Genomic DNA, 21,079 nt, shown 5'->3' with positions numbered 1-21,079 from the left:
TCATCTAAAATGAATATAAATGAGGAAACACAAGCTTTAAATGATACATTAAACAAGATGAACTGAATTAATATTTATAAGACATTCCATCCCAAAACAAGAGAATACACTTTCTTCTCAAGTGCTCATGGAACTTTCTCCAGGATAGATCATATCTGGGGTCACCAAGCAAGCCTTGGTAAGTTTAAGAAAATTGAAATTGTATCAGGTGTCTTTCCTGACAACAAAGCTATGAAACTAGATATCAATAACAGGAAAAAAAAAAAAACTTTAAAAATACAAACATACGGAGGCTAAGAAATGCACTACTAAATAACCAAGAGATCACTGTAGAAATCAAAAAGGACATCAAAATATACCTAGAAACAAATGACAATGAAAACTCGAAACCCCAAAACCTATGAAATGCAGCAAAAGCAGTTCTAAGAGGGAAATTTATAGCAATACAATCTTACCTCAAGAAACAAGAAACATCTCAAATAAAGAAGCTAACCTTACACCTAAAGCCATTAGAGAAAGAAGAACCAAAAAACCCCAAATTTAGCAGACAGAAAGAAATCATAATTATCAGATCAGAAATAAATGAAAAAGAACTGAAGGAAACAATAGCAGAGATCAATAAAACTAAAAGCTGGTTCCTTGAGAAGATAAACACAATTGATAATCCGTTAACCAGACTCATCAAGAAAATAAGGGAGAAAACTCAAATCAATAAAACTAGAAATGAAAAGGGAGAAGCAACAACTGACATGGCAGAAATACAAAATATCATGAGAGATTACTACAAGAAACTCTATGCCAACAAAACGGACAACCTGGAAAACATGGGCAAATTCTTAGAAAAGCACAATCTTCTGAGACTGAACCAGGAAGAAATCGAAAATATAAAGAGACCAATCACAAGCATTGAAATTGAGACTGTGATTAAAAATCTTCCAACAAAGAAAAGCTTGGGATCAGATGGCTTCACAGGACAATTCTATCAAACATTTTGAGAAGAGCTGACACCTATCTTTCTCAAACTCTTCTAAAATATAGCAGAGAGAAGAACACTCCAAAACTCATTCTATGAGGTGACCAACACCCGGATAGCAAAACCAGACAAAGATGTCATAAAGAAAGAAACTACAGGTCAATATCCATGGTGAACATAGATGCAAAAATCCTCAAGAAAATACTAGCAATACTAGTATACTAGTATGTTAAATACTAGTATGTTAAAAGGATTATTCACCATGATCAAGTGGGGTTTATCCCAAGAATGCAAGTATTCTTCAATATACACAAACCAATCAATGTGATAAACCATATTAACAAATTGAAAAGAAAAAATAATATGATCACCTCAATAGTGGCTGAAAAAGCTTTTGACAAAATTCAACACCCATTCATGATAAAAACCCTCCAGAAAGTAAGCGTAGAGGGAACTTTCCTCAACATAATAAAGCCCATATATGTCAAATACACAGCCAACATCATTCTCAATGGTGAAAAACTAAAAGCATTTCCTCTAAGATGAGAAACAAGACAAGGGTGCCCACTCTCACCACTATTATTCAACATAGTTTTGGATTTTTTATCCATGGAAATCAGAAAAGGAAAATAATTCTAAATCAGAAAAGGAGTAAAGCTGTCACTGTTTGCAGATGTCATGATACTGTACATAGATAGAGAATCTTAAAGATGCCACCAGAAAATTACCAGAGGTAATCAATGAATTAGGTAAAGTAACAAGATACAAAATTAATGCACAGAAATCTCTTGCATTCCTATACACTAATAATGAAAAATCTGAAAGAGAAATTAAGGAAACACTCCCATGCACTTTTGCAAAAAAAAAGAATAAAATATCTAGGAATAAACCTACCTAAGGAGACAAAAGGCCTTTATCCAGAAAACTATAAGACACTGATGAAAGTGTCTTGGATTGGAAGTTCTTGGATTGGAAGAATCAACATTGTGAAAATGACTCTACTACCCAAAGCAATGTACAAATTTAATGCAATCCCTATCAAACTACCACTGGCATTTTTCACAAAACTAGAACAAAAAATTTCAAAATTTGTATGGAAACACAACCGAGTCCAAAGAGCCAAAGCAATCTTGAGAGAGAAAAATTGAGGCGGAGGAAACAGGCTCCCAGACTTCAGACTATACTACAAAGCTACAGTAATCAAGACCGTATGGTACTGGCATAAAAACAGAAATACAGATCAGTGGAACAGGATAGGAAAGCCCAGAGATATACCCACATACATATGCTCACCTTATCTTTGATAAAGGAGGCAAGAATATACACTGGAGAAAAGACAGCCTCTTCAGTAAGTGGTGCTGGGAAAACTGGACAACTACATGTAAAAGAATGAAATTAGAACATTCCCTAACACCATACACAAAAATAAACTCAAAATGGATTAAAGACCTAAACATAAGGCCTGACACTATAAAACTCTTAGAAGAAAATATAGGCAGAACACTATATGACATAAATCACAGCAAGACTCTTTTTGACACACCTCCTAGACAAATGAAAATAAAAACAAATATATACTAATGGGAACTGATGAAACTTAAAAACTTTTACACAGCAAAGGAAAACATAAACAAGATGAAAAGATAACCCTCAGAATGGGAGAAAATATTTGAAAATGAAGCAAGTGACAAAGGATTAACCTCCAAAATATAAAAGCAACACATGCTGCTAAATATATATAAAAAAAAGAAATAAATAAAAAACAAAAAAATAACCTAATCCCAAAATGGGCAGAAGACCTAAATAGACATTTATCGAAAGAAGATATACAGATTGCCAACAAAGACATGAAAGGATGCTCAACATCACTAACCATTAGAGAAATGCAAATCAAAACTACAATGAGGTATCACCTCACACCAGTCAGAATGGCCATCATCAAAATATCTACAAACAATAAATGCTGGAGAGAGTGTGGAGAAAAGGGAACCCTCTTGCACTGTTGGTGGAAATGTAAATTGATACAGCCACTATGGAGAACAGTATGGAAGTTCCTCAAAAATCTAAAAATAGAAATACCATACAGCCCAGCAGTCCCACTACTGGGCATATAACCTGAGAAACCCATAATTCAAAAAGAGTCATGTACTACAACATTCATGGCAGCACTATTTATAATAGCCAGGACATGGAAGCAACCTAAGTGTCCATCAACAGATGAATGGATAAAGAAAATGTGACACATATATACAATAGAACATTACTCAGCCATGAAAAGAAACAAAATTTATTTATTTGTCGTGTGGTGCATGGATTTAGAGTCTGTTATACAGAGTGAAGTAAGTCAGAAAGAGAAAAACAAATACCATATGCTAACACATATATATGGAATCTAAAAAACAAAAAAAAAAGGTTCTGAAGAACTTAGTGGCAGGACAGGAATAAAGACTCAGACATAGAGAATGGACTTGAGGACACAGGGAGGGGGAAGTTTAAGCTGGGAAAAAGTGAGAGAGTGGCATGTACATATATACACTACCAAATGTAAAACTGAGAGCTAGTCGGAAGCAGCTGCATAACACAGGGAGATCAGCTTGGTGCTTTTGACCACTTAGAGGGTTGGGATAGGGTGGGTGGGAGGGAGGGATTTGCAAGAGAGAAGAAATATGGGGATATGTGTATATGTATAACTGATTCACTTTGTTATAAAGCAGAAACTAACACATCACTGTAAAGCAATTATACTCCAATAAAGATGTTAAAAATATAAATAAATAAAATGCCCTTTGAGACATTTACTCCATGATTCATTAAATAATACAAAGTTTTAACTTCATTAAAACTTTATTTATATAATTTTATTGTAATTCATGGCAAATTCTGAATTTCACATTTATTCTGTTTTTTTCTCTGTCATGAAATTCATCAGGGTTACTCTTAAGTTGGTGAGCAATTACTCCCAAGTATGTATTCACTTAATTACTGGACTTACATTCATTATATCTATTAAGAATTGCAGTTAATGCAATTTGATTTTTGTCGGTATTGTTATGAAGTTGGTGACCATATTGCCGTGTGATCACCAAGAACCTGGGTGATACCTTGTTCACACAATTTGCTGTTTTTCTTTTTCTCACTTCAATAAATATGCAAATTAAAGGATGAAGCACCATCAGCTTTTGAAATTTGCTGTGCCAGCCTTCCACTCTATTGTTTTTCCTGTGATCACCATTCAGTAGTGATGTATAATATTCCAACTTTATTGTGAAAGTCTTGGAACTTTTGGTCTTCTGCCTTACAACACCTTCCACAGACATACATTTTCTTAAAGTAATCCACTGGGGCATCTAAATTTTCTCCTGCATTCTCCAAAATATAACCAAGGTTTTATTTACATCTTCCAAAGTCACAAATGGTCGTCCAAACAACATGGATGCACACTACAGGTGTTAATTTCTCTTGTCATATATTCACCTGTTAGACCCAAAGAAGACATTTTTCACCACAGTGATTGTGAAAAGTGAAACAAACATCTTTTTACTTGTGCATTTTTTAGGAGTGGTTGAATTACATTCATACTTGCAATTTCAAAATCTATCATGCAAAAATGAAGGGTTAATGTCAAGGTTTTTGTTTCTTTTGTGCACACATATATATATCTTCTCACCTTTTCATTGTTAGCTTATAAATCAATGGTATAGTATAACTCAACACACCATGCACAGAGTGAACTGTGTTAGTGCTATCTATCCTGAAGTTACCTTTTATGAATAATGTGGTACTGGCACTTAAATACAAAATATTGTCATAAATTGTATAAATAAGAATTCTTTCATCATCTCGACCACTGGAATTGTGCATAAGAAATTGTTGTTTGCATCTGGTCACTTTATACTCCTCTAGAATTTCAATTCCATGCCATTAAGTTTGGCTTGGTTCTTGATGTTTGTTTTGAACTCTATTTACTTGCCTCTTTAGTGAGTTTCTATTACTGTTATTAAGAACTCTTTATCATGAATATCTTGAAGAGTTCTTTGAAGTACTTGCAAAGGTGTTGCATTTTGTCCTTCTTTTGTGTGACATTTTACCCTCTTCAGGGTTTTCCTTAAGTCTCCTTCAGCACCAATGTTGTGCTGATGTTTTCCTGCCCCATCTTGAGTGATTATAATGTTATCCAAATCCTGACTAATTGTACACCAGGCAATGCTGACTCTCCTCTCTTCACAGCACAAGTAACTTTTATTTCTACCTCTGTTAATGGAACAGAAACAAAAACCATTATAATGTACCACTGGCTTTTCTTTTCATGAGTATGCTATTTCTGCCATATTCCTCTGAGAATTTTCAAATAATGATGTCATATTGCCAAACAACAAAAGAAAGGCTATTTTTTTCATTTTCTTTTTTTTTTTTTTTTTAGGTTTTTTTTTTTTTTTTTTTTTTTTTTTTTTTTTTGTAGCTGTCTGACCAATGGTTACTGGTTTATTGGTAGGGGAAACCTTCCTAATGTCTTATGGATTTAACATCCAGTTTGACCAGACTGTATCAGCCAGTAGATAGGCAGTAGCCAAGGGATTGGTGATCCATACCAATTGTCAGGAGGGTGTAGAGTTGTTATTGGCAGTGCTGCCACAATAAAATGATTGGACCAATAAAAGTTGACAGTATTTTCTTGTGTTAATTATGTAAACCAAAGGTATAAATCAATGTTATGGGCTATATGAAACCAGAGACATTTTTTAAGAATGGATATTTTTGACAGTATCAAATATCAAGGACAATTTGTCATGGCCAAGATGCTCAGGGGTGTTTTAAATAGGACCAAATTTCGAGGACCTTTTTAGTGTGAATCAAATGTCTCAATGGATGTTTTAAACAGGGCCATATATCAAGGATCTTCTGGCATAGGTCAGATGTCACAAAACACATTTTGAACCAAATGTCCACTAGTACCAAATGTCCACTAGTTATGCAAAAATAGCCATATATAATACACAAAAATATAATTGTGCCTATGTTTCAATAAAACTTTATTTACAAAAAAGCCTGAGGGGGCTTCCCTGGTGGCACAGTTGTTGAGAGTCTGCCTGCCGATGCAGGGGACGCAGGTTCATGCCCTGGTCCAGGAGGATCCCACTTGCCACGGAGCAGCTGGGTCCGTGAACCATGGCTGCTGAGCCTGCGTGTCCAGAGCTTGTGCTCCACAATGGGAGAGGCCACAACAGTGAGAGACCTGCATACCAAAGAAAATTTTAAAAAAAGCCTGAGGGCCTCACTTGGTCTGTGATCATACATTCTTATCCTTGTACAAGAACAGGAGCTTTATCCAACCAAATAATTAATAAATATTTCATCAAAATGACTGGTTTTCAAAATAATAACAAATATTTAAAAAAATACATAAATAGACATAGTGGACTAAAACAAATTTAGGGATGAGAGTCAAAGACTATTTTTGAAATGATATATATGTGATTAAGTAGAAATAATGCAACCAGAGTTAGGAGGAGAGAATAAAAGAAAATAAGAAAAACCTCAACTATACTTTTTAAAAACCTAATAAACAAGGTAATAAATAGATAAATTAAAAATCAGCTAACTATGGGTCTTAAAAAGGACATAAATACAAAGTTAACTACTAAAACAAAATATAAACTTTCTTAAAAAATGAAACAAAAAGACATATTTTAAAGAAAGATACAGAGCAAGTAAAACAGTATGCATACAATATAAAATCTTATGGTTAAATTTGAGACCAAACACATCAGCCATAATAGAAAATTGGAGTAGGCTTAACTTATATTAAAAGAAATGATGACAATTTGTCTCACTAAACAATACCCAAATATGTGTAATTTATAAGTAATACACTTAAAAGAAAATGTTACGGAATCTAAAATTACATGAATGGATAAATATATACCTGGACAATGGAAGGTAAAAGAGAGCAGGCATAGCAATACTGATAATGCAATTAAGGAATAATTCAAACTCCCGAAGCAAAGGAAAATGTTTAATACTAAAAGCCACAATCCACAATAAAGATATAACACTAATGAATATATATGCATCAAATAACATAGCAGCTACATTTTTAAAACAACCAAAAAAAGGAAATTCCAGGAGATATAAGTAGTAACATACAAAAAAATAGGAGAATTTGCTACATTACTTTTAATACAAGACAGATTAAGTGAACAAAAGTAAGTAAGGAAATAAAATTTTTAGACAACATAATAAATGGAGTATGTCTTTTATATATCTATTGAAATCCACGGCCTGATAGTAAGGAACATATATTCTTTTTAAGTGCCCATACACTTTCACAAAAATTGTTCATATATTAGATTACAAAGAAAATATCTGTTTCCTAAGGTAGAACTATTATAAGAAAAATTCTACTCAAAATGCAATTAAACTAGAATTAACTAACAAAACCAAAAAACAGATTCATTCATGTGGAAATAAAAAAAAAACTTCTATTAATTAACTTTTAGCTGAAAATAAGGAATACAAAATAAAATTACAGAATTTTTTAAAAGGGCAAAGAAAATATTACAAAATTGAAACTATAGGATGCATGTAAAACAGTGAGGAAAAAAAATTCATTTCACTCAATGCTTACTTTGGTAAACATAAAAGAATCAAATTTAAATAATTAGATTTCTGGTCAAAACACTAAAGAAATAAGAACCAAATAAACAAAAGGAGAGCACAAGGAAAGAAATGAAGAAGTATAAATTAATAAGGTAGAAATAGAAAAACAATCCAACTAGTAAGTCAAATTCCTGGTTTATTAAAAACATTTAAGAAAATACACAAACTATTGGCTGACTTTATCAAGAAGCAAAAGGATGAGCAAGAATATGCACAGTAAGAAATAACAAGAGGGAAATAACCACTGCAAATGGAGAAATTCATAGAAATCCTAAATTGGAGCTAAAATGTTTTAAAACATACCAATGCTCATAAGAAGAGATAAATATACCAGGGAGTGCCCCCCAAAAAATGCACCAGGCTCAGATAATTTTACAGGGTAATTTTACAAATTCTTCAAAGACCAGGTTGTCCTAATACTCTATTTATTCCAGGCCATTCAAAAAGAAAGAAATTGTTCTAATTATTCTTAACATGCAATGATAAATATAATACAAATAAAGAAAACTGCAGAACAATTTCATTAATATGTATTAATGCAGAAATAAAACAAAATATAAGAAACTGAATTCTACACCACATTAAGAAATGCATGATACTCAAGTGGGATTTATATCAGAAACACAAAGTTCCTTCAATATTAGAAAGTCCATTAACAACACACAACATACGAATACACTTATGGAAAAACAGTCATTATCTTCATACATGCTGAGAAAACTGGCAACGAAATTCATTTACTCTTGACAAAAACACTCAAGTAAATAGGAATCAAGGGTTACATTTTTAACATCATAAGATGTCATTACCTTAGTCTTATAGCCAGTGTCTTCTTCCACGAGAAAATCCTAGAGGCATTTCCAGTAATATCAGGAACAAACCAGAATGTCTATTATTTCATGTTCTTTTAATGACTTTATTGGAGTATAATTGCTTTACAATATTGTGTTAGTTTCTGCTGTACAACAAAGTGAATCTGCTATATGTATATGTATATCCCCATATCCCCTCCCTCTTGAACCTCCCTCCCACCCACCCTATCCCACCCCTCTATGTCATCACAAAGCTTTGAGCTGCTCTCCCTGTGTTATGTAGCAGCTTCCCACTAGCCATCATTTTACATTCTGTAGTGTACATATGTCAGTGTTTCTCTCTCACTTTGTCCCTGCTTCCCCTTCCCCTCCATGTCCTCAAGTCCATTCTCTATGTCTGCATCTTTATTCCTGGCCTGCCACTAGGTTCATCAGTACCATTTTTTAGATTCCATATATGTGTGTTAGCATACAGTATTTGTTTTTCTCTTTCTGACTTACTTCACTTTGTATGACAGACCCTAAGTCCATCTGCCTCATTTCAAATAACTCAATTTTGTTCCTTTTTATGGCTGAGCAATATTCTATTGTATATATGTGCCATGTTTTCTTTATCCATTCCTCTGTTGATGGACATTTAGGTTGCTTCCATGTCCTGGCTATCGTAACTAGTGCTACAATGAGCATTGTGGTACATGACTCTTTTTGAATTATGTTTTTCTCTGGGTGTATGCCCTTTAGTGGAATTTCTGAGTCATATGGTAGTTCTATTTTTAGTTTTTTTTAAGGAAACTCCATACTGTTCTTCATAGTGGCTATATCAATTTACATTCCTACCAACAGTGCAGGAGGGTTCCCTTTTCTCCATACCCTGTCCAGCATTTATTGTTTGTAGATTTTTTGATAATGGCCATTCTGACACGTGTGATGTGATACCTCATTGTATTTTTGATTTGCATTTCTCTAATGATTACTGATGTTGTGCATCTTTTCATGTGTTTGCTGGCAATCTGTGTGCCTTCTTCAGAAAAACATGTATTTAGGTCACCTGCCCAGTTTTAGGTTGGGTTTTTTTAATTTTTTTGATATTGAGATGCATGATCTGCTTGCATATTTTGGAGGTTAATCCTTTGTGAGTTGCTTCATTAGCAAACAATTTCTCTCGTTCTGAGGGTTGTTGTCTTTTTCTTTTTTATAGTTTCCTTTGCTATACAAAACCTTTGAAGTTTCTTCAGATCCCATTTGTTTATTTTTGCTTTTATTTCCATTAATCTAGGAGGTGTGTCAAAAAAGATCCTGCTGTGATTTACATTATAGTATATTCTGCATGTTTTCCCCTAAGAGTTTTATAATGTCTGACCTCATGTTTAGACCTTTAATCCATTTTGAGTTTATTTTTGTGTATGCTATTAGGAAGTGTTTTAATTTCATTCTTTTACATGTGGCTGTTCAGTTTTCCCAGCACCACTCATTGAAGAGGCTTTCTTTTCTCCACTGTATATTTTCACCTCCTTTGTCAAAAATAAGGTGACCATAGGTGTGTGGGTTTATCTCTGGGCTTCCTATCCTGTTCCATTGACTTATATTTCTCTTTTTGTGCCAGTACCATACTCTCTTGATTACTGTAGCTATGTAGTATTGTCTGAAGTCAGGAAGCCTGATTCCTCCAGCTCCATTTTTCTTTCTCAAGATTACTTTGGCTCTTTGGACTTGTTTGTGTTTCCATACAAATTTTGAAATTTTTTTTTTCTAGTTTTGTGAAAAATGTCAGTGGTAGTTTGATAGGGATTGTATTGAATCTGTAGATTGCTTTGTGTAATATAGTCATTTCCAAAATGTTGATTCTTCCAATCCAAGAACATGGTATTATCTGTCCATCTGTTTGTATCATCTTTAATTTTTTCATCAGTGTCTTATAGTTTTCTGCATACAGGTCTTTTGTCTCCTTAGGTAGGTTTATTCCTAGGTATTTTATTGTTTTTGTTGCAATGGAAAAAGGGAGTGTTTCCCTAATTTCTTTTCAGATTTTTCATTGCTATTGTATAGGAATGAAAGATATTTCTGTGCATTAATTTTGTATCCTGCTACTTTACCAAATTCTTTGATTAGCTCTAGAAGTTTTCTGGTAGCATCTTTAGGTTTCTTTATGTATAGTAACATATCATCTGCAAACAGTGACAGGTTTACTTCTTTTCCAATTTGGATTGCTTTTATTTCTTTTTCTTCTCTGATTGCCATGTCTAAAAATTCCAAATCTATGTTGAATAATAGTGGTGAGATTGAGCTCTCTTGTCTTGTTCCTGATCTTGGAGAAAATGCTTTCAGGTTTCACCATTGAGAATGATGTTGGTTGTGGGTTTGTCATATATGGCTTTTATTATGTTGAGGTAGGTTCCCTCTATGCCCACTTTCTGGAGAGCTTTTATCATAAATTGGTGTTGAATTTTGTCAAAAGCTTTTTTTGCATCTATTGAGATTAACATATGGTTTTTATCCTTTAGTTTTTTAATATGGTGTGTCACACTTATTGATTTGCATATATTGAAGAATCCTTGCATTCCTTGGATAAACCTCACTTGATCATGGTGTATGATCCTTTTCCTGTGCTGTTGGATTCTGTTTGCTAGTATTTTGTTGAGGATTTTACATCTAGGTATCTCAGTGATATTGGCCAGTAATTTTCTTTTTTTGTGACATCTCTGTCTGCTTTTGGTATCAGCATGATGGTAGCCTCATAGAATGAGTTTGGGTGTTTTCTTCCCTCTGCTATATTTTGGAAGAGGTTGAGAATGATAGGTGTTAGCTTTTCTCTAAAAGTAGATAGAATTCGCCTGTGACACCATCTGGCCCTGGGGTTTTCTTTGTTGGAAGATATGTAATCATTGTTTCAATTTCAGTTCTTGCGATTAGTCTGTTCATGTTTTCTATTTCTTCCTGATTCAGTATTGGAAGGTTGTGCTTTTCTAAGAATTTGTCCATGTCTTCCAAGTTGTCCATTTTATTGGCATATAGTTGATTGTAGTAGTCTCTCATAATTCTTGTTATTTCCAAGTGTCTGTTATTACTTCCCTTGTTTCATTTCTAATTCTGCTGAGTTGGGTCTTCTCCCTTTTTTCCCTGATGAGTCTGCCTAATGGTTTATCAATTTTGTTTGTCTTCTCAAAGACCCAAGTTTTAGTTTTATTGATCTTTGCTATTTTTTCCATCATTTATTTTTCTTTTATTTCTGATCTGTTCTTTATGATTTCTTTCCTTCTGCTTACTTTGGGTTTTTTTTGTTGTTGTTCTTTCTCTAATTGCTTTAGGTGTAAGGTTAGGTTATTTGAGATGTTTCTTGTTTCTTGTGGTAGAATTGTATTGCTATAAACTTCCCTCTTAGACGTGTTTTTACTGCATCCCATAAGTTTTGGGTCATTGTCATTTGTTTCTAGGTATTTTTTGATTTCCTTTTTTATTTCTTCAGTGATCTCTTGGTTTATAGGTAGTGTATTGTTTAACCTCTATGTGGTTATATTTTTTACAGTCTTTTTCCTGTAATTGATATCTAGTCTCATAGTTTTGTGATAAGAAAAGATGCTTGATACTATTTCAATTTTCTTAAATTTACTGTGGCTTGATTTGTGACCCAAGATGTGATCTATCCTGGAGAATATTCCATGTGCACTTGAGAAGAAAATATATTCTGTTGTTTTTGGAATTGTACGTCCTATAAATATCAATTAAGTCCATCTGGTCTAATGTATCATTTAAAGCTTGTGTTTCCTCATTTATTTTCTGTTTGGATGATCTGCCCATTGGTGAAAGTGGGGTGTTAAAGTCTCCCACTCTTGTGTTACTGTCAATTTATCCTTTTATGGCTGTTAGCATTTACCTTATGTATTGAGGTGCTCCTATGTTGGGTGCATAGATATTTACAAATATTATATCTTCTTCTTGGATTGATCCAATGATCATTATATAGTGTCCTTCCTTGTCTATTGTAATAGTCTTTATTTTAAAATATATTTTTGTCTGATATGAGTATTGCTACTCCAGCTTTTTTTGATTTACATTCACATGAAATATCTTTTTCCATCCTCTCATTTTCAGTCTGAATGTGTCCATAGGTCTGAAGTGGGTCTCTCATAGACAGCATATATATGGGTCTTGTTTTTGTATCCATTCAGTCAGTCTGTATCTTTTGGTTGTGGCATTTAATCCATTTACATTTAAGGTAATTATTGATATGTATGTTCCTATTACCACTTTCTTAATTGTTTTTGGTTTGTTTTTGTAAGTCTTTTCCTTCTCTTGTGTTTCCTGACTAGAGAAGTTCCATTAGCAATTGTAAAGCTGGTTTGGTGGTGCTGAATTCTCTTAACTTTTGCTTGTCTGTAAAGCATTTGATTTCTCTGTTGAATCTGACTGAGATCCTTGCTAGGTAGAGTAATCTTGGTTGTTGTTTTTTCCCTTTCATCACTTTAAATGGATCTTGCCAGTCCCTTTTGGCCTGTATAATTTCTGCTGAAAGATCATCTGTTAACCTTCTTTTCTATGTTATGTATTGATTTTCCCTTACTTCTTTGAGTTTAATTTTTCATTGTTTGATTAATATGTTTCTCAGCTTGTTTCTCCTTGGGTTTATCTCTACACTTTCTGGACTAGATTGACTATTTCATTATTTGGTACAAATCACTTTAATAATGAATAAGCACAGCATCCACTAATGAACATGAAAATTAGTGGGAAATGTTTGAGGATAAATATATAGTATAATTTCAAAGCATATACCTAAGTTATTCATTAACTACAAAGGTAATGATAGTTACTATGCAGTGGAGAAACAGAGAAATCACTTTGCTCAAGTGATCTAGGTTAATTTTACTAATAATAAGATATATCAACTTCATGAAGTCTGAGATTTAATTCACTTAGAATGATATACTGTCAGTTCTATGGCATTCTTGGCTAGAAAGCATAATCTCAGTCCATTCATGAGAAACATGAGACAAATTCAAACTAAGGGACATTTGGGGAAATAAAACTGAAAAAAACTAATCAACATTCTTCAAAAGTATCAAAGTCATGAAAACAAGGAAAAAATGTGGAAATGTAGGAGGACTGTAGGAAACTAAGGGGAATGAACAATCATAAACAATGTGGGGCCCTAAGTGGACTCCCAGAGTAGAAATGAAAATAGCTTTAATGAAGAAAGCAGTAAAATTTGAGTAAGCTCTTTATTTTATTTATTACAAGTTTTATTTTCCTAGCTGTGTTAATTGTTCAATGGTTATGTAAGATGTTAACATTAAGTGAAGCTATGTGAGGAGATGTATGGAAATTCTCTACTATTCCTGCAATTTTTGTGCATATCTAAAATTAGTTCCCCCAAAAGTGTATTAATGTTGTTAAAAAAAGAAGCCGGCCTACCTCTAATGGACAGAAAAGTGATGTCTTGTGGCTACTCTGTATTTCTCTTGTCTGTATGAGACCGAGAGGGGTAAACTCATGAATATAGCTTTCCCAGAATAGGAAAATTGAAGACTGTCTCAAATGAAACACAGTCCAGATTGTATCATAAATATGGTACCAATTGTAAAGTACAAGTTTCTGGAGGAGAAAAATGTCTGGAAAAAAAGGATGCCCTGCATTGGGAATAAATATGAAAAAAAAACCCTACAAAATACAATTCCAATATGTTCTTGTCTAAAATGTCTAATAATTATACCTTTATCTTAAAAGATTTTTTTGGCCTTTTAGAAAAATTTAGTTAATTTACATTAAGCATATATAGATAATAAATAATTTAAGGATGTGACTTCCATAGTCTGCTAATTTTGATTACTGAGACAGTTTCTACATATTTACTGTAGGTTCCCATAAGTTTGGGTAAATATTCCCTTTTTGATTGATTTATTCTCTCTGTTTTATTTATTTATTTATTTATTTATTTGATTTTAGAAATGGCACAGTCAGGATGGATATGGGGACAATTGAGTATGTTAGATAAATATATCAAAGCCATTCTTGCATTGTAGAAATACAAATGTACCTGCTTAGGCTAAGAGTGCCCAAGATGAAAATTATGTAACCCTACAAGTAGTTGGAAACTACATCAAAAATAATATAAACTTGTTGCCAAAGGAACCATTGTTTAAATTAATCCTCCAGGAAAAAGAACTAAACACAAGTGAATAACAAGTGAATATTACAAGAAGGAGGATGAGAAAAAAGCTTGTGAAATCTGTATCAGTTTTGCAACTGTGTGGTGAGAAATGCATTACAAAGGTTTAGGGTTAATTTAGGAAATATCAAATGAATCCAGGCCACTGGAGAACAAACTCAGGAATTTGCAGTGTATGAACTGTAAAATCATCAAATCCAAGACTAATTATTATAATAAAAAGAAACATTCAAAATAAGTTAAATTTTTCTCTAGATTTCACTTGTATTCTATTCAAACATCTATGATAACACTAATTTCATTGTATTGTTATTGCTGTACTTATTCTCTCTCTGCACTTAGTAATGAGTTCCTAACTTATAGCACAATTCCTGACACAAAGCAGATATTCCATGTGTGTTTAAAGAAATAAGTAAAAATAATTTATTAGTCATTTCAGGAGATATTTCACAGTAGAGTTTCTATTTCTTAAATGTATAGTTTTTAAAAAATGCTCATATTATCTTTATGTAAAAGTGATGTATATTATTTGGAATAATTTGGAAGATTAAAGCAAAAGTGAAAAGAAACCCCCCTAGGTATAAACTTCTGTTAATGTTTTGGGGATTATGCTTTTAGTACTTTTTCTATGAATGATTATGATTATGTGCATGTTTATCTCTTTATCTCTCTATATAATTGAAAGTTGCTTTTGCATTTACATGTATATCATGAATATACTTCCTTTCACTAAATATTTTCTGTAATGTTTCTTGTAATTATTGCAGAACATTAATTTCAAAGGGCCACCTTATTCAAGGACATATTTTGATTATTTATATCACTATAAATATTTGACTATTATATTTAATTGTGTAACAAATATTCTTCAAGCTATATCTGAACACAATTGTTATGTATTTTCAACCCCTCAAAGAAGTATTGCTCATTTCAATGATGTGCATATTTTCAGGTTTTACTCTTTACTGTCAAATCGTCCTCCAGAAATACTTAATTTTACACCAGGATGGATGAAAATATCTTTTACCCACCAAAATTTATTCTTTAATATTACTTGGAATGAATTGCTTCAGTTCAAAAGCATTAATATTAATTATTTTAAATTATATAATAGAGGTAGGCCATCAAATAATATGAGCTGTTTAAAGAATTAAAAACAATTATGACGGGATTAAAAGAACTTAACCTAGTCCATAAAGCTCATTTGCATTGTACAAGCCAGAATATACATTTACTTGTATATTCTTTAGAGGACTGTGTACTCATTTGTCTTCTTGTGGTAAAAACCAAGAGTCCAGTATATACACAAATGCCATGAAATAAAAAGCACCCTTTAAAGCTCCGAAAGAAAAAAGAAAAACACAGATTGTTACAACAAGGAAATTTAGATTTTTCTCTCCAAATAATTCTGTAACTATTTTGCTGTCTCAAATTGTTTAGATAAGGTTACAGAAACTTTGCTGAAGAGACATGACCATGGGACAGCATAAATGGTTGTAGTTTTTCTATGTTCAATTACAAGATTCTGCACCTGGAGCACAAATCTGTGGGTGCCACTGTCAATGTAAAGAAGAGCCTCATTTAAACTGAAAAGAATAGCAATACACATCAAACTGTATAACACACACAAACATATATATTAGAAAATATATCTATCCATTATAAAATATCATGCCTATACTATGAAAACATGTCTAAATATATTTTAAAAAGTATACATATATTATAAACAGTATCTAGCTATGTGTATTATAAAAGGTATACATAATACTTATTCACATTTGGGAACAATTAAGGAACTGCTTTCCCACAATACTTTTCCCTAACAAGAAATAATTAATTATATATATTTGGAAGCATATTTCATAAATGTCTAACCTTAAATTTATTCAAGCTGAACCAGGCCATATCCTATATTGATGGAAAAAAAAATCTTTTCATTGCCTAGGGATGATTCCTGAGCAGTTTCCTGGCCTACATAGCTCAGGATTACAGAAGCTGACAACATCACATTATTCAATCTACTTTGAATATATCTTTCATTTTGGGGCGTGAATTAAAAATTGAAATAGAAATGGATAAAATGATGTAGAAATGATATTTTTTTTCCTAGATAACATCAATAGGACAAATATTTTTAAAAACTGCCATAATTTCAAAGCATATTTTATTAATTTATTTTAATTTTATTCTTTACAATAGTTAATTTCCTAGAACAAGCTCTAATTATGTATATACAGGAATAAATATATATATATATACATATATATAATATACTATATTTTTTATATATAGTATACACTACATACATATATAATATATATTGTACATACTATATATATATATATATATATATATATGAAGTTCTTTTAGAGTGAAAAATGTATAAGCTTTGTTATCAAGATGATTAAAACACATTTGGAGATAAATATAGACAATTAATTACATAAAAGGCAATATTTGAAAAATACCATAAGATACAGTGCTATCAGTATATACTATCAAGCCTGGAAGATTTGTTTTTATAGTTTGTGTGTGTGTGTGTGTGTGTGTGTGTGTGTGTGTGTGTTTCTTTAACATGTTTATTGGAGTATAATTTCTTTACAATGGTGGGTTAGTTTCTGATTTATAACAAAGTGAATGTTATACATATACATATATCCTCATATCTCTTCCCTCTTACATCTCCCTTCCTCCCACCATCCCTATCTCACCCCTCTAGGTGGTCACAAAGCACCAAGCTGGTCTCCCTGTGCTATACAGCTGCTTCCCACCACCTATTTTACGTTTGGTAGTGTATATATGTCCATGCCACTTTGTCACAGCTTGCCCTTACTGCTCCATGTATACTCAAGTCCATTCTCTAGTAGGTCTGTGTCTTTATTCCCATCTTGCCCCTAGGCTCTTCATGACCATTTTTTTTTTTTTTTTTAGATTCCATATATATGTGTTAACATATGGTATTTGTTTTTCTCTTTCTGACTTACTTCACTCTGTAAGACAGACTCTAGGTCTAACCACCACACTAGAAATAACTTAGTTTCGTTTCTTTTTATGGCTGAGTAATATTCCATCCTATATATGTACCACATCTTCTTTATGCATTCATCTGTCGATGGACACTTAGGTTGCTTCCATATCCTGGTTATTGTAAATAGAGCTGCAATGAACATTTTGGTACATGACTATTTTTGAATTATGGGTTTCTCAGGGTATGTGCCCAGTAGTGGGATTGCTGGGTCATATGGTAGTTCTATTTTTAGATGTTTAAGGAACCTCCATACTGTTCTCCATAGTGGCTGTATCAATTTACATTCCTACCAACAGTGCAAGAGGGTTCACTTTTCTCCACACCCTCTCCAGCATTTATTGTTTCTAGATTTTTGATGATGGCCATTCTGACTGGTGTGAGATGATATCTCATTGTAGTTTTGATTTGCATTTCTCCAGTGATTAATGATGTTGAGCATTCTTTCATGTGTTTGTTGGCAATCTGTATATCTTCTTTTTGGAAATGTCTATTTTGGTCTTCTGCCCATTTTGGGGTTGGGTTTTTTGGTTTTTGATATTGAGCTGCATGAGCTGCTTGTAAATTTTGGAAATTAATCCTTTGTCAGTTGCTCCATTTGCAAATATTTTCTCCCATTCTAAGGGCTGTCTTTTGTCTTGTTTATGGTTTCCTTTGCTCTGAAAAAGTTTCAAAGTTTCATTAGGTCCCATTTTATTTTTTTTTATTTCCATTTCTCTAGGAAGGTGGGTCAAAAAGGATTTTGCTGTGATTTATGTCAGAGAATGTTCTGCCTCTGTTTTCCTCTAAGAGATTGTTGGTGTCTGGCCTTACATTTAGGTCTTTAATCCATTTTGAGCTTATTTTTGTGTATGGTGTTAGGGAGTGTTCTAATTTCATTCTTTTACATGTAGCTGTCCAGTTTTCCTGGCACCAATTATTGAAGAGGCTGTCTTTTCTCCACTGTATATTCTAGACTCCTTTATCAAAGATAAGATGACCCTATGTGTGTGGGTATATCTCTGGGTTTTCTATCCTGTTCCATTGATCTATAATTCTGTTTTTGTGCCAGTACCATAGTGTCTTGATTACTGTAGCTTTTCAGTATAGTCTGAAGTCAGGGAGCCTGGCTCTTCCTGCTCTGTTTTTCTTTCTCTAGATTGCTTTGGATATTTGGGGTCTTTTGTGTTCCCATAGAAGTTGTGAAACGTTTTTTTCCAGTTCTGTAAAAAATGCCAGTGGTAGTTTGATAAGGAGTGCATTGAATCTGTAGATTGCTTTGAGTACTAGAGTCCTTTTCACAATGTTGATTCTTCCCATCCAAGAACATGGTATATCTCTCCATCTCTTTGTATCATCTTTAATTTCTCTCATCAGTGTCTTATAATTTTCTGCATACATGTCTTTTGGCTCCTTAGGTAGGTTTATTCCTAGATTTTTTTTTTTCTTTTTGTTGCAGTGGTAAATGGGAGTGTTTTCTTAATTTCACTTTCAGATTTTTCATCATTAGTGTATAGAAATGCAAGTGATTTCTGTGCATTAATTTTGTATGCTGCTACTTTACTAAAGTTATTGATTAGCTCTAGTAGTTTTCTGGTAGCATTTTTAGGATTATCTATGTTTACTATCATGTCATCTGCAAACAGTGAGAACTTGTTTTCTGATTTGGATTCCTTTTATTTCTTTTCCTTCTCTGACTGCTGTGGCTAAAACTTCCAAAACTATGTTGAATAACAGTGGTGAGAGTGGGCAACCTTGTCTTGATCCTGATCTTAGAGGAAATGGATTCTGTTTTTCACCATTGAGAACAATGTTGGTTGTGGGTTTGTCATATATGGCCTTTATTATTTTGAAGAAAGTTCCCTCTATGCCTATGTTCTGGAGAGTTTTTATCATAACTTGGTGTTGAATTTTGTCAAAAGCTTTCTCTGTGTCTATTGAGTTGATCATATGGTTTTTCTCCTTCAATATGTTAATATGGTGTATCACATTTAGTGATTTGCATATAGTGAAGAATCTTTGCATTCCTGGGATAAACCCTAGTTGCTCATGGTGCATGATCCTTTTATTGTGCTGTTGGATTCTGTTTGCTAGTATTTTGTTGAGGATTTTTGGATCTATGTTCTTCAGTGATATTGGCCTGTGGTTTTCCTTCTTTGTGGCTTCTTTGTCTGGTTTTAGTATCACAATGATGGTGTCTCGTGGAATGATTTTGGGAGTGTTCCTTCCTCTGTTATATTTTGGAAGAGTTTGAGGAGGATAGGTGTTAGCTCTCTCTAAATGTTTCATAGAATTCTCCTGTGAAGCCATCTGGTCCTGTGGGGTTTTTTTGTTGGAAGCTTTTGAATCACAGTTTCAATATCAGTGCTTGTGATTGGCCTGTTCATATTTTCTATTTCTTCCTGGTTCAGTCACGGAAGGTTGTGCATTACTAAGAATTTGTCCACATCTTCCAGGTTGTCCATTTTATTGGCATAGAGTTGCTTTTAGCAATCTCTCATGATGTTTTGTATTTCTGCAGTGTCAATTGTTACTTCTCCTTTTTCATTTATAATTCTATTGATTTGGGTCTTCTCCCTTTTTTTCTTCATGAACTGGCTAATGGTTTATCAACTTGTTTATCTTATCAAAGAACCATCTTTTAGTTTTATTGATCTTTGCTATCATTTCTGTCACTTCTTTTTCCTTTATTTCTGATCTGATTTTTATGATTTCTTTCCTTCTGCTAATTTTGGGTTTTTTGTCTTTCTTTCTCTAGTTGCTTTAGGTGTAAGGTTAGGTGGTTTATTTGAGATATTTCTTGTTTCTCAAGGTAGGATTGTATTGCTATAAACTTCCCTCTTAGAACTTCTTTTGCTGCATCACATAGGTTTTCATTGTTATTTGCTTGCAGGTATTTCTTGATTTCCTCTTTGATTTCCTCAGTGATCTCTTGGTTATTAAATAGTTTGTTTTTTAGTCTGCATGTGTTTGTATTTTTTACAGATTTTTTCCTGTAGTTGATACTCATTCTCATAGCATTGTGGTCGGAAAAGATACTTGATATGATTTCAATTTTCTTAAATTTACCAAGGCTTGATTTGTGACACAAGATATGATCTATCCTGTAGAATGTTCCATGAGCACTTGAGGAGAATGTGTATTCTGTTGTTTTTGGATGGAATGTCCTATAAATAGCAGTTAAGTCCATCTTGTTTAATGTATTATTAAAGCTTGTGTTTCCTTATTTATTTTCATTTTGGATGATCTGTCCCTTGATGAAACTAGGGTGTTAAAGTCCCCTACTATGATTGTGTTACTGTTTATTTCCCCTTTTATGGCTGTTAGTATTTGCCTTATGTATTGAGGTGCTCCTATGTTGGGTGCATAAATATTTACAATTGTTATATCTTCTTGTATTGATCCCTTGATCGTTATGTAGTGTCCTTTTTTGTTTCTTGTAACAGTCTTTGTTTTAAAGTCTCTTT

The sequence above is a fragment of the Lipotes vexillifer genome, unplaced genomic scaffold (assembly GCF_000442215.2).
Source record: "Lipotes vexillifer unplaced genomic scaffold, Lipotes_vexillifer_v1.1 scaffold281, whole genome shotgun sequence".
Taxonomy (NCBI): Eukaryota; Metazoa; Chordata; class Mammalia; order Artiodactyla; family Lipotidae; genus Lipotes; species Lipotes vexillifer.
The sequence above is the reverse complement of the archived record's forward strand: the minus strand, read 5'-3'. Positions refer to the sequence as shown.